Genomic DNA, 16,647 nt, shown 5'->3' with positions numbered 1-16,647 from the left:
TATGTACAGTACAAAAGACCACAAGGCAGCCACATTATCCATTTTTAAAGCTATAATATTGATGTTATATCAGTATTGAGGGCCACAAGGCAGCAAGCTTATATGTTTTTGATGCTGTATTGTGGATTTCATATGAGTATAAAGTCCATAGGGCAGCTATGATGTCATTTTTATGTGCCATAATTTGGATAACATCTCAGTATGAAAGGCCACAATGCAGCTATTTTATTGGGTTTTGATGCTAATTTAATTTGATGCTAGAACTGAAGAGCACAGTCCTGTAAACAAATTGTTATTTTAGTACAAATGTCTACAAAACATCTCTTTTCTTAAATTTGGATGCTATAATGTGAATATTATATTAACATTAAAGGCCTAAGGGAAGCTATAGTATTAATTTAACTTGCTTCATATTGATAACAAAGTACTACTAAAACCAGGATAAGTTATTAAATTATTTTTATTTGCTAAAATATGAATATTTCATCAATATCAAAGCCATAGAGAAGGTATTGTATTAGTTTAGATTCTGTAGTTTGGATACTATATTAATATTAAAGACCACAGGAGATCCATAATAATATATTTAGAGGTCACAGTATGAATATTATATTAATACTATAGCCATATTCTAGCAGTTACATTAGTTTATAGTACTATAGTATGGATATCATGTTAGTATTCAGGTCCACAGGCAGGTATTACATTAATTTTATATACCACAATATGGATATAATATTATATAATATGAAAGGCCAAGAGTACATGTTATATTAGTGTTAGATGCTACTACATGAATATTACACAAGTACTACAGGTCACTATGTGGTTATTATATTAGTATTAGTGGCCAAAGTGTGGACATTATATTAATCTCAAAGTGAACAAGGAAGCTATTAAACTAGTGTTAGAAGCTTCAGTATGGATATTGTATTTGCATTAGAGGCCACAGTGTGGACATTATATTAACATTAAAGACCATTTGGCAGCTGTTATATTAGTGCTCAAGGTCATCTATGGACATTGTACTAGTATCACAGGCCACCTGTGGACACATTAGCATCAAAGTTCACTAGAGACAATGCATCAGCATTAGAGATGGCATATGGATGACACATTGGCATTATATCACCACCATATCCATATTATTACACAGCCAAGTATGGGAAGGTGGTGTGCACCTTCTGGTAGTCACTGGAGCTCAGCACAGGATGCTGCAGTTCAGTGGTACACATAAACTCCATTCTAGCATTCCTGAAAAATGAATGATATTCAATACTGTATTTGGTTTATTTAAGATCATGATTTTGTAAATTCAAACTGAAATGAAATGTATTACCCATAATTTTTCAAATAGTGGTGTTTGAACAAGTTTTTGAAAACTAGAGTAAATGAATTAATGTATACACAAACTGAAATTCCTACAAAAATTGACTGTATTAGTCCAAATTTCAGCAAGAAATACTATGGGTACATTTTCTACTTTTAAGTTCTAATGTTAAAATATCTGACAGTACCATTTACACATAGATAACCATGATCTACAATTTTTTTTAAAGTATCATTTGTTTAACCAAAGGAAAACATCAAGTTGTCAGGAAATTGATGATACAGTATCATTTTTGAAACTTTAAGTGCTACGTGTATTTTTTCAGGGGTCATTATTTAGTCTGCTACTATTAAACATTTTTAAAATTAATGATTGGGGTGATGAACTGGAGTGTATCTTTATTAAATTTGCTGATGACACCAATTTAGTAGGACAATTAGCACATTTAAAAGCTGGATTAAAATTCAAAATGACCTTGATGAGTTGGAGAGGAGCCTGGATATAAACAAGATGAAGCTGATTGAGTTCATGTGCCATAATTCACTTAGCCTATTTCACATTCACAGTGGCCAAACCATTATGCAACCCTGATCGGAACTTTTAATCAAAGTAGTTTGAACAATCTGTCTTCATTGCAGTGCAGTCACAATGAAAGTGAAGTCAAGAGTTTTGTGTATCCAACTGGCATAAAACCTGAGTTATTAGTTTAATCAAAGTGATGTAGCTGCCAGGGATCTTCAAGGCATGAACACTAAGTTTTATTTCCACATAAAACTCACATGGAATAGGTCAGTCTTTCTTAGATAAAAACAACAGATACTCGCATGTTGGAAATGCCAAAATTACCATATGACCTGACAAATGTGCTAGAAAATTAAACAATGCTATAAGTATGAATAGAAGAGAGTTTGAAGAGCATGCTATGTTAATTGATGAATGCTTTGAGGGAAAATGTCCCTAACTTAATTATAGTATCACTAATTCAAATTTGATTATAAGTGAATAAATTGTTACATGTGAGTGAAGTGACAAAAAAAAATAGTTGTGAACAGTTAAGAAAGTAAGAATTGACTTAAACATTAACAATAATATTCGCACTTTAGGTATGAAATCTTTAAAGTCAAGGTGTATAGTGAGAATCTCACAGAAATTTTAAATGACAAGGATAAAAATTTTCACATAGATGTCAATATTCTTAACTTATTCTTGGCACCTTTTCTTTGATCAATATATCCATGAGCAGGCATGTGCATGTATACTTGTGTGCATAGTATTTATATATGTATAGTATTTATATATTATATATGATATAAATTACATAGATATTTTAAATGTAAACATATATTGGTATATAGATAGATAGGTAAATATAAGATAGATTAAAGAATATCTCAATGGTTTTCAGCTTTGGTAATCATAAAAAAACCTACTATAAAAAATAATGCATGTTTTTTTTTTATAGACATAAATTTTCAGTTTTCATCTCTTTGGAAAAATATCCAGAGTGCAACTGTTAGATCATATGGTTAAAGTATGTTTAAATTTGTTTAAAAAGTTCCACATCTTTCTTTCAAAGTGATTATATCATTTTAAATTCTGATCTACAGTGATTTAAAGTACTTTTCCTCTAGTCTCTCTATTTATATTGTCATGGTTTGGGATTTGGTCCATTCTAATTGAATTGTCATGGGATTTTGTTGTTTTGATATATAATTTCCTAATTATATAACATATGATGAGCATATTTTCACATGTCTACTTTTCTCTCTTCATGTCTTCTTGAGTAAGGGATCTATTCAGTTTTTTTTTTTCCGCCGCATCTGACCCTCCCTTTCCTTATTGATAATTTTAAAGAGTTACTTGCACACTTTAGTCACAAGTCCATTTTCAAACATGACTTTTGGACACACTTCCAGTTCATGGATTGTAATTTCTTTTTCTCTTAATAGTATTTTTTTCACAGAGTTGTTTATTTATTTATTTATTTATTTAATATTCTTTCAATTGTGTCTGCCATCATTTTTTTTCATTAGTCCTGCTTTTGATGCATATAAAAACTAACAGCCAAATTCAAGGTCACCTATATTTCCTTCTTTGTTAACTTGACAAGTCTTAGGTTTTGTGTACTATTCATATTTCCCATATTTCCATTTTCTGATGCCACATATAATATTTTACTACTACTATCCTCACAATAAGAATAAAGATGAGCAATCCGAAAATCCAAAATCCTTAGTTCCATGAGATCATTGGGGTAACCAAACTGCAGCCTTGAAACCTGGGAATGAAGGCAGACAGACATAGAATCAAGGTTAGATATCCACATTCAGAGAAATAAAACTAAATACCTATCTCCTACTAGTGACAAAAATCAATTAAAAATGGACTAAGTATTTACACGTGAGATGTAAATCTGTAAAACTTATACATGAAAATGTAGGGGAAATCTTTCAGGAGACTAAAACTGGCAAGAATTTTTTGAACAAAACACCCAAATCAAACAAAAGCAAAACAGAGAGAAATCAAACTACATCAAAATAACACCATTTTGCTCAGCAAATGAAATGATCAACAGAACAAGGAGACAATGCACACTATGGGAGAAAGCATTCCAAATTCTACAAGAGGTGGATTCCAAAAATATACAAGAACTTGAAAACACCTCAGACCAAAGCAAAACAGAAACAAGCACACCAATGAAGAAATTAACGATGGACCTAAAATGACATTTCTTAAAAAAAAAAAGACATACAAATAGCTAACATGTGTATAAAAAAGACTTGACTTCACTAACAGAGAAATGCAAATCAAAGCCACACTGGTTTATTGTCTCAACCCAGCAGAATGGCTATTATCAAAAAGTCTAAAGGTAACAAGTGCTGGAGAAGATGTGGAAAAAAGGGAACCCTTATAAATTTTCCTCTATCATGGAAAAGAATACAGAAGTTTTTCAAAAAACTGAAAGCAGAGATACTATAAGATACAGCAATGCCACTACTAGGTAAACATCCAAAGGAAATGAAATCAATCATGTCAGAGAGACATTTACACTGCTATGTTCTTTGCAGCACTATTCACAATAGGTAAGAAATGGGAACAACTTAAGCGTTCAGCAATTATTGATGGATAAGGTAAATATTGCACACATACACAATGCAGTACTATTATGCTGTAAATAAAATGGAAGCCTGTTATTCATGGCAACATGGGTGGAACTAGAGGTCATTATGCTAAGTGAAATAAGCCAGCAGAATAAAACAATTACCTCACAGTATTAGTCATGTGGAATATGAAAAAGTGGATTTTGTAGAATTTGTGAAGAAAATGATGGTTATCAAAAAATAATGATGCTAAAGTCAAGGGTAAAATAGAAGGAGGGATCTTGGATAGAGGTTGATCAGTGGATACTCAGGAGTAGGAGGTCCTGGTGTTCTATTGTACAGAAGGCTGACTGATTATACATAATAAAAATGTACTGTATATTTCATGGAGGTAGGAGAAAGGAATTTGAATGTTCTTAAACCATAAAGAAATGATAAATGTTTGAGGAGCTAGATATGTTTAACTTGATTAAAAATTACACTATATGTATCCATATATCACAAAGAACAACAAAAAAATATATAATGTTTATGTTTTGTAACAGTACAGAATAAATAAAAAAACCTGGGAATGAAGGGAATTTGCTGTTTTAATATATAATTTCCTAATTATATAACATATGATGAGCATATTTTCACATGTCTACTTTTCTCTCTTTAATTTCATAAAATTTGCCAACAGAATTGCTATAGTTCAACAATAATAGATATTTGATTGACAATTACTCACCATGACATTAGTATCTCAGTGTTATTATTTATTAGAAAATGCTAACTAAAATTGCAATGAGATATCTCTACACCTCTACTTGAATAATCAAATTTAAAAAGACTCAATAATTAACAAATTTTGATGGAGCATTCCCTTGTATTGCCATACAAAATGGGATAGCCACTTATAAAACAGTTTGACAGTTTTGTATAAAATTAAAACTATCTTTCTCATGGCATCAGCAGTTTCACTCTGAAGTAATTATGAAAGTAAATTAAAGTATATGCACCCAGAGACAAGACCCAGATACTTACAATAGTAGTTTTTTTTATATTATATGAAAACTGGGCAAATAAATTTTGTATATCTATATAATACAAATCAACACTATAATTTAAATTCATTTCTGATTCATGAAATAGTTTTATAAATCTCAAAGATATATTTAAAAAGCCAAAACCTGAACACTATATCTTATATAACTTTATTTAATATGGTGTCAGGAATAAGTTTATTCATTGCTGGTATACAGAGCATATGAGGAGAAGACTGCTTATAGAAGTGCACAAAGGACTTTGCTGATGATGGAAATGTCCTGTATAATCACTGTGGCTGTAATTAAATAATTGCAAACTTTTAAGATATCATCAAATTACAAGTTAGAAACTGTTTACATTAAAATGATACTTTAGTAAGACCTAAATTAAAATAAATAAGGAGGCAAGCCACCTAACTAAGGACATTTTTATAGTTTGGGTACAAATTGTACCCTAAAGATTCATATAGGAAGCCTTGGTCCTCAGGTGGTAGTATTGGTAGGTACTGTGGACTTTTATGAATCGAGACCTTTGGGTGGGTTCTAAGTACATTTTAAGTACACATTTAAAACAATTATGGGACCATGCTGATCCTCTTTCTCATTCTGCTTTGGTTTAAAATGTGAGTTTGGGGGGCTGGGGATGTGGCTAAAATGTTAGCACGGTTGCCTGGCATGTGTGCACGGCGCTGGGTTCTATCCTCAGCACCACATACAAATAAAATAAAGATGTTGTGTCCGCCAAAAACTGAAAAATAAATATTAAAAAATTCTCTCTCTCACTCTCTCTCTCTCTCTTTTAAAAGAAATGTGAATTTTTCTCTGATCTTTATTAATGACCATTAGCATCAGCATCATGAGGTAATTTCATTAATCACTGACTATTTCGAGGTCAGTACTTTGAGCCTCTGAATTTTGGGTTGAATAAGTGTTTTCCCTTTATGAAGTTAAGTATTTCAGTTATTTCATTATAGTGATGCAAACATGACCAATATATTCAGTTATTTCTAAGGGTAAAATATTTGCATTATTCTATATTTCATTCTTTGTCAAATGCCATGACATGAAATTATAACCATTATGGTATGTCCAAGAAAGATCTAATTCTTCAAGGCACTAACAGGAAGGTGATCCTTTCCATTAATGAGACTCTGTTCTATAAGTAACAGATCAGAATATTCATTCCAGTCTGGTGCCACAGACAGATTGTCTCATTTTGACACTTTATATACCTGATTCTAGATCTCAATTTTAGTTTTATTTGGGGCTATACATTTTATCTTGTCTTGTTACACCTTCAAGCACCACAGAATATTCTATTCCTTTATTAATTGTCTGAAACATGGCTTTAGTCACTGTTTCCACCCCCATATATCTAGGATTTAGGGATTCTGTGTCCTGTCCTTAAAATCCTTTTATTCTATGAAAGATCCACCCACCAAAGCTTATCATTTGTTGAATATACAAAAACGGAGAACTTCCAATAAAAGTTATTGGTATATAATAAATTCTTCATGTATGTGTCTGTGTGGTGTATGTGTGTATTAGAAACACTACATTTCAGAAATGACTTATTGTTTTGGTATTTGATGAAAGGCTATCCAAATTACATGAAAACATGAATTATTTCAGGATAAATTTTACAGTTTAACAAGGAAATAAAATATGCTGTGGTAAATTTTTAGATGGTGAGTTAAAAAAAAAACTCTTGCCTTTTTAATTCATGAATGATCTCTCTCTCTTACTTTTTCTGCCCTTCATTGCAAAATGAAAGAAAGACAAGTATTAAAAACAAAATGGCACAACTGGAAAATTTTGACTATGTAAAATGGAAGATAGAGCCAAAATGGAATGTCTTTAAAATGGTAGAGCCAGAGAGGCATTGTGTTGAACTTCATACAAAATGTCATCATTTTTTTCTCACCTTCTCATAATAAGTTTTGTTGACTTTCTAAAGGGGACAAAATCATCCTGGTTTTTGGATGAAAATTTAGCAGGACTGTCAGAAAGATCAAATTTTTCTCAAGTATTATTCTTTGTCACAAAACTCAGAAGTACCAGATCCCCTGAGGCAGATGTAAACAGCCTGCCACTTTTGGACTCTGTCTGCTCCACTGCTTTGTGATGCACCATCTCTTGGGAAACAGACCTGCTTCACTGACTTCTCAAATATTTACTTTGTACTACTAAATACTAGGTTAGAAAAAGTCAAGGTGAAATGATTCCTCACAATTTAGAATGGATATTTTAGACTTGGGATTCTTTAACATTCTTAGTCATCAATAAAGATCCATTAATTAATTAAAAACAAAAATATTATAAATCAATATGAATAAAACAATTAATTTTATACCATTAAAGCAATCATTGGCATCAAATAGTTAACACGTAAGAGAGAGATGAGATAAAAAGTGTTTTATTCTCAACTAAATTATGATGGTGAAACAAATCCATGATTATTTCATTATTACAAAAATATAAAATAATTAGTAAAGTTTTCAATATTTCTATTTGAGAATAATATTGCCTCAGTAAATTATCAAAAGCAAGGGTAAAACAGGAAAGAAAATTAGCATATATAAATATAGGTCCCAATAGATATACCTCACGGCACACACTACAGAATAATATTTAACTTTATTATAAGCTTTTAGACAATAAGTATCTCAATAACTGAGGAGTAGTAAATAAAACTTTTACAGGGAAATACAGGTGTTTTGCACACACACACATAAATACAGTACACAAAACCATAGCCATAGGCACAAAGTCCTAGCTTCATTCAAATGTCAAGTCATGGAGATATTTATTAAATAATTGCCATCTCATTTCATCCTCAAAGCCATATATCAGTGTATGTGCTCTTTCACTTATTTAATAAATTGAGGGCACCAAGAATCATTGATTTAAATAGCTTACACAATCTTGTAAGTGAAAAGGTTGTATTTAAAACCAGATGTGACTTTATCCATGGTTCATCATATCATAGTTACCCTGATGCCACCTTACTGCTGCTTTCTGAGAGAAAAGATATAAAAGTGAAAAACTACAAAAGAAACACAAAATACACTGATGCACAATAATGTGGCTAACAAAGCATTTCAGAGTTTCACCAGATTGAACTTCCCTAAAAAGTCTTATTTTTAAGAAGTCAATGAAGTTAAGAAAAAATTTCTCTGTATATTCTTCATATTATTTATAAAGAAATTTAAAATAGTAATGTGGATCCAGCAATACCACTAAAGTTCATATACAAAAAAATGAAATCAGTAGATAAAATAAGTATCAGCTCTGCCATAATTGTTTCACCATTATTCACAATATCCAAGTGATAGATTCAAAAGTATCTATGAACAGATGAATGAATCCAGAAACAGAGAATACACAGGGATACGCAATGAAATACTACTCAGTCTTTAAAAAACAAAGAAATCCTGGCATTTACAATAACATGGATGAACCTAAAGATCAGCATGTTACATGAAATAAGCCAGGTACAGAAAGAGAAGCACCACAGGATCTTATTTACATGTACAATCTCAAAAGTTAAACATCATAGAAATACAGAGTAGGATTGCAGCTACAAGGGTCTGACAGAATTGGGGAAGATTGAAGATTTTGGTTAAATACTACAAAACTTTTTTTTTTTAATACAGAGAAATAATTTCAAGAGATATATTATATAACATGACAACTGTAATTTATATCAACATATTATTCTTGAAAATCTCTAAAGACTAGAATGTGTATGTGGTGTGAGACACTAAAACCAGGGTCTCAGACAGGCAAAGCACACAGACTTACCATTGAGTTACACAACCAGCTTCTAAATAGTAGATTTTTAAGTGCTCTCACCAACAAAAAGAGGTGAGTAGGTGAGATAATATGTATGTCAAATATTTCAATTTAGCCATTATACAATGTATACATATTTCAAAGCATCATGTTTTGCCATGTATCTGTGTTTTATCTATTAAGAAAACAATGACTTTAAAGATAATGAAACAATGTTGAACAATCAGATCTCTAAAATAAATATCTGAGTGAATGAATTAAAAACTAAGGTAGTTGTGTTCAAATTGGTTTAGGCTCAACTGTCAAAGCAATCAAATTTACACAATTTTTCCAATCTTCTTTTTATGACATCTCTAAATAATTTCATATAGATTATTACATGACTAAAATTATCTTAACAAATTTTATGTGGGAAAAAGTTTTCAATTTTAATGAGGCATGCCTAGTTTTACAATTATTGCACCATATGATACAGTATTTAACTGTGTCAGAAATGACCAAAATGGAAGCTGGGTGTGGTCAAGCACATCTGTGATCCCAGCTACTCAGGAGGATCACAATTTTGAGACCAGCCTTGGCAATTTATCTGGACCCTGTCTCAAAATAAAAATGGTTGAGGATTTAGATATCCCTAGTAAAATAACACCAATAAATTTAAATATCCCTAGTAAAAATAACACCAATAAATAAAACTAAACAAAACAAAAAACATAAATAAAAACAAACCAAAAAACCCTGGCAAGTATCTTTTATATTTTAAAGCAGCTGTACCAGTTTTCATTCCTACAGCAATGCATGAGAGTCTCTGTCTTCAAGCATTCTCATCAGTACTTGGTAAGAAAAATATTTTATGTACTTTTTATAGTGTATAGCAGTGCTTTATGCTGTTTATTTATGTAAGTTACTATTTTTTTTGAGAAATTTAAGGTTTACTCAGAAGTTGAATGGAAAGTAGAGTTTCCATATGCCCTGAGACATGCTACCACCAAACCACCTTGGTTTCTCCTAATATTGACATCTTGCATTATTGATGTGCCTTCTTTAGGATCAACAAGTGAATCTTGAGACATTGTTATTAATGAAAGTCTATGTGAGTTTTTACTCAGTCTTGTATCTGTGATGAGTTTTTTTTTTTAAAGAGAGAGTGAGAGAGGAGAGAGAGAGAGAATTTTTAATATTTATTTTTAGTTCTCGGCGGACACAACATCTTTGTTGGTATGTGGTGCTGAGGATCGAACCCGGGCCGCACGCATGCCAGGCGAGCGCGCTACCGCTTGAGCCACATCCCCAGCCCTGTGATGAGTTTTGACAAGTATATAATGACATGTATATACCCACTATTGTAGAAGCATATCAAATAATTTCATTGATTCAAATGTTTTCTTATTCTGATTTATAATTTTGGTTATTGTGCTTTGTTTGCTAGTAGTCCCCTTCCCCAGGTGAAAACACTTGAGTCTGGATTTCTTAAATGCTTAATATTTCTTAATATATTATTTTTAAAATTAATTTATTTATTATAATTTGTTAAACATGTCAGAAGAATATATTTCAATTCATAGTATAAATATAGAGCACAATTTTTTATTTACCTGGCACTTCATAAAGTAGAGTCACACCTTTTGTGTCTTCATACATGTACTTAGGGTAATGACTTCCATCTCATTCCACCATCTTTCCTACACCAATATTCCCTCTCCTCCCCTCCCCTTTGCTCTATCTAGAGTTTGTCTAATTTTCTCATGGTCCATTATGAATTAGTATCCTTATATCAGAGAAAATATTTAGCCTTTCGTATTTTTTGATATTGGGTTACTTCACTTATTCTCCAACTTCATTCATTTACCTGCAAATGTCAGGATTTTATTCTCTTCTAATGCTGAGTAATATTCCACTGTGTATATATATCCTACAGTTTATTTATTCATTCATCTATTGAAGTGTATCTAGGTTGGTTCCACAACTTAGCTATTGTGAATTGTACTGCTATAAATATTAATGTGGCTGTGTCACTGTAGTATGCTGGTGTTAAGTCCTTTGGGTATAACCCAAGGAGTTGGATAGCTGGGGCAAATGGTGGTTTCATTCCAAGTCTTCCAAGGAATCTCCATACAGCTTTCCATATTGGTTGCACCAATTTGCAGATCTGCAAGGGAATTTGACTCAGTGTTGCATTGTTGGTCTGTTTCTAAGACTCAGAACTTTCTAGACATTTGTTTAATAGCATATCACAATGCTTATTTGCTTAATTCATGGATAGCTTTGGTTATCTATGAGGTAAGGATTGTCTTTATGGTTTCAAAGACTTTATCACGAGGTTATTAGTTTCAGAAATTCTCTGGGTAAGAATTCTTCCAGAAAACCCTGTGTGAATCACATTTACAGAAAGCTGGTTTCCAGGCAAATGATAAAATGCCAAACATTACACAAAGTTTTCCCCAGCTTCAGTTTCCTCAAAGAAGTGCCTAATTAACTTTATTTCGAGTGCATGTATTTTTTACATGAAAATCTTTTTTATTTTTATCTGACTGAGGGTGGAACAAGAATGTTAAGCAGATTGACATATTTTTGTTTGTAGATATATATTTCTAAATAGTGCCCATTACATGGAAGTTTCTCACTCCTTCCCTTGATGTTTCTCACATACCTCATGTATTTAGTGGGCACATTGATTATTATCAATGGAACAGTTGGGTGTAGTAGCATTTTCTACTTCACTTCTCAATCACTTCTAATATGACCTTTTAACAAATTATTTCATTAAAATAATTCCCCCAATAAAAGTCTACAAAAAATCTAGAAAACAGTACAATGAATAACTTTCTATTTTTTACTGATATTCCTCAATTATTAAAATTTGTCTCTTTAGCCTTATTTCTGGTGAAACAAATTTTCTGTACTAATATTTTCTTTATGACACTTTGTTTGTTTGAACTGGCTTGACTTTAGTATGATAGTTTGTCTTGCTTTGTTTCTGAATAAATTATGTCTTTAAAATAATAATTATTATTTTTTATTTCAAAAACTTGATAACAAATTTTTTTAATCAGAAAAAAATACTTATTTTGAAACTGTTAGGTTTAATTTTGAATTTTATTTTTTAAAAATTTATATCTTTGAACAACTCATCTTCAAACATCCTTTTGTCTTTTACTGACCCTGTTGGTATAGATATTATGCTCAATTCCACCGTCAATACATCTTCTTTAACCAGATGCATTATCTTCTTGAAAGTTCTAAAGTACTACTTAGCATTTTTGCTGAGATCTGATACATCCATATATTGATTTTAAAGTCATTAATTCTGCAAATTCATGCACAAAAATATAAGAATTTATGGAGGATAAAAGATATGACAGAGTAATTAAAACTTTGGCAGCTTTGTAATCTGGGCTTCAACTAAGCTTCTAACTATCCTAATAATCACACAAGCATATGAAACCTCCACTGGCATTTCAGCCCAGGATCAGCCAGTTCATCAGAAGCAGACAATTCAGGGCTTTCTGCCTCTTCCTTGGAGACTGTCAAAAGAAGCATGGATTCTATCCCAATTAAAATTTTTATAGAGCCTACATTTCTATCAATCAGGTTTTAAGTATTTATTTTTTGCACAGGGGAAATATCTCTGCATTTATTTTATTTCTATTTGCAGCATCACAGTGTCACCAGAGAGCTTGACATCATTGGGAGAAAAACACTGTTTCCAACCACTAAAATGAATACCATTGATCTTAGAAAAACACACTTGGCAGATATTTCCAACTATAATTTTTCCTTTTCTTTTTTTGACAATTGTTTTACTGATTTTTATTTAATTAGTTATACATGACTGTAGAATGCATTTATGCACTTTGATATATAATACATAGATGGGATATAATTTCTCATTTTTATGACTGTACATGTTGCAGAATCATATTGGTCTTGTAGTCCCATATATACATAATGTAATAGTGTCTGTTTCATTCAATTATCCTTCCAATCCCCACATCCCCTTCTTTCTCCTCCCATAACTTCTCTCTACCTAATCTAAGGTAACACTATTATTCTCTAGTGCCTCCCACCTTATTGTGAATTAGCATCTGCATATTAGAGAAAACATTTGACGTTTGGTTTTCTGGGATTGGCTTATTTTGCTTAGCATAATATTTTGCAACTCCATACATTTACTGGCAAATGCCATAATTTCATTGTTCTTTGAAGTGGAGTAATATTCCATTGAGTATATATACCACATGTTCTTTATCCTTTCATCTATGAAGGACACCTAGGTTGGTTCCATAGTTTAGCTACTGTGAATTGAGCTGCTATAAACATTGACTTGGCTGCATTACTGTAATATGCTGATTTTAAGTTCTTTGGATGTAAACTGAGGTACGTAATTTCTCCTTTTCTTACTTGAAATTTTGGCATGTGTTCTTTTATGGTGCTACATATTTTGAGGCTTAAAATCATTTGTTTTTTCATATTTCTCTTTATTTGTTATAATATTGCAATAGGAGTGTGGACATTAACAGTCTATAAAGAAGATTTTCTAAAAAATTTGCATTCTTTCTGAATTCGGATGCTATCATAGCATACCTATGTGAAGCTATTAAAACTCATGCATTATTTCATTTTATTTATGGATAATATTGTCTGTACCATAAAATGCTTATATGGTGAATATACAGTGTGAAGATAAAAATAAATTCATTGTAAGCTTAAATATGAGTAGAATAATTTTAGAAACCTACTATGGTTTATCTATGGTTTTTATATGTCACTCAAAGGCTTGTTTACTAGACCTTGGACTCAGTCTGAAGATATAGAGTCAGTGGTTTCTTTAAGAGGTGGAATTTAGTTCAAAGTCACTAGACCATTGAAAGTACTTCATTTATAAGGTATAGATGCTGTACTACTAGGATCCTGGTTAATTCTTATGAGATGATTATTGTAGAAAAACAAGCCTGCCCCCCCCCCCTCTCTCTCTCTCTCTCTCTCTCTCTCTCTCTCTCTCTCTCTCTCTGTCTTTCTATAACCTGTCCCTCTCACACACATTTGGGCCATGGTGATGCTAAGATTATCCACTATACCCTAAGATGTGAGTGCCATGCCTCTGAAATTCTAGAAAAGTGAGCTTAATAAGTATCTTCTCTTTATACTTAAGTCACTCAAAGTTATTATAGTACAGCAAAGGACAACCATTTATTTATATATTTATTTAAGTAACATAGCTATACAAAAGTCTTGAAAAGTTGATTTGGGGCCAAGTAACTGAAGTCTAGCTATTGAAGTATAGAAGAAAGGAATATACTTCAGTTTCTAGGTTTGACTCTTAAGCTTTCCAACATATGATCCTCTTCTTCCTATTACATCACAAATCTGAAGGCACTACCAAAAATAGTAACTTCAATCATGGGAAAGCCATACAAGCAGAAAAGTATAATTCTAACAGCTTGAAATGAACTCTGGTGGTGGAAAATTAATTGTTATTATACCTTAACAACATATTTGCACTATTTGTTTCAGCATGCCTAATATAATGACAAATTGCCAGAAGAAGAAAGTGGGAAGTATAAGAGGAGAAATAGCTGATTTGAAGGCACCTCAGAAAGTGTTGACTATGTAATAATTTATATTCTCCAATTCAGTGAGGGTGGCAGTGCTGTCCCATGCCACCCTACAACATCAGAAATTAAATCCAATGCATTTTTTCATATGGATATTTTTATAGCTACTGTCTATCCACAAGTTTGGTGGTTCCCTATGACTTATGATAATGCTTCTTTGTGCTTTGTGGCAACTGCTGTCCTCAAGAATGTTAAATTTGCTCTATAAGCAAACCATGATTTACTAAGAGGAAACAACTTGAAACAATAAGTATTAGATTCCCAATTTTTGTAATCTAATTTAGAGAAACCTGAGAAACAATTCCTTATTTCAGATGCCATAAGCCATGTGAGAGGTAGAACTTCTAACAAGATCTGTGAAGAATCTGATATTTTATATAGCATGTTTAGTTTAAATTTATGTAGTGCATCTCAAAGGTATTAACTCAGCAAAAAGAAGGAGGTATATAATTGAATTTCTATAGAACAATGGCTCAAATACATTAGGATTCCTTGCTAAATCTAATTTTTTTATATGTGAATATAAAAAATAAATAAATAGTTCAGAAACTATTTTATATTTTGACATGTTCATTGACATGTCCTGAGTTCCTTTCAATGAAGAGAGACTGACCCTTTAACCCACTACATTCTAGTTTTCAAAAACAAAAGAAAACAAACAAATTTTAGAAGCGATTATAACCAATATGTTATGACAAATCAGGTGATACACCCTTGAAGACTGCACACAGGAAATTGGTATGTTTAGTTTTGAAGAAGAGCTGCTCCTTAAGCACAGATGTTACAGCTCACACAAGGGAAGCATGCTAGGCATACACAGCCGCTCTCTCAGTGGGGATGGGCCACCTCAATTTTTGGAAACTGATTTTCTTTGCCAAACCTAGGATGTATTATACTCACTGCCTAATTTTCTTTGCAGCATCTAATTTTCTTGCCCTCAATAAGAATAGACCCATTTTCTTGGGTAGAAGAGTATTTATATCAACCCTAGGTCCACATATTTGAAATAAACATTCTTTTTATTGGATAGACATAGTCCAGATTGAGCTTCTCACAGGATTACCCCCTTGTTCCAAAAATCATTCATTCAATGTAAGTCCAAGTCCCTGGATGATCCATAAGACATAGTCTTTTTTTTTATCTTGTGTAAAGATAAAAAAAAATTTAAAAAGGGGCATATAAGTCAACTGGCAATCATAAGACACAAATCTGGACCTATTGGTGGACAACTTAGTTTTCACTTTGAGAATGCCTTGAAATGAAGCAAATTCAATTGGAAATGATATAGAGCTAGAAAAAATAAGATTCTTGATGATGGTACTCAAACATCTGAACCCAGTTCTGGTAAGTTTTAGTTTTCTGTTGTTTCATTGGTGGGTGTGTGTTTATGTGTGTGTTAGTATCAATACATTTGTGTCTTTTGTTTAAGTCAGTTTGAGGTTAATAATGTAGTCTGATTTTCTATAAAAATCTGAAACTTGATTGTCTGTTGTAGTTTTGTTTTATCTTTTGACTAAAGAAGGAGAGTACAGCAGTATGGTTAAGCTCTGGTCCATACAGAATCACTAACACGAACTATGTCATCAACCTTACCCAATATAAGCAGAAAACTGAATGTGCAAACAGAATTGTTTTGGAAGCAAGAATCAGAGGTGATGCTTGGAGTGGTGGGATGCAGGCAACCTGGGTTTGGTGCAACTTTGTCCTTCTTTGGCCACAACACTTTTATGTACTACAAAATATATTTAATTTACCATCTGGATTCACCTTCGTACCCGCAT

General features: G+C 32.0%; 1 protein-coding gene across 1 annotated transcript in view; it reads left to right on the top strand.

The window, feature by feature from the left end:
• LOC308645718 (obscurin-like) overlaps positions 1-16,647 on the top strand; it is a gene marked incomplete at its 5' end in the record, with an annotated part of 148,106 nt that overhangs the window by 8,246 nt on the left and 123,213 nt on the right.

This window comes from Spermophilus citellus, assembly GCF_964194105.1.
Source record: "Spermophilus citellus genome assembly, chromosome: 1".
In the NCBI taxonomy this organism is placed as follows: Eukaryota; Metazoa; Chordata; class Mammalia; order Rodentia; family Sciuridae; genus Spermophilus; species Spermophilus citellus.
Note: the sequence above shows the minus strand (reverse complement) of the source record. Positions and strands in the feature narration are given on the sequence as shown.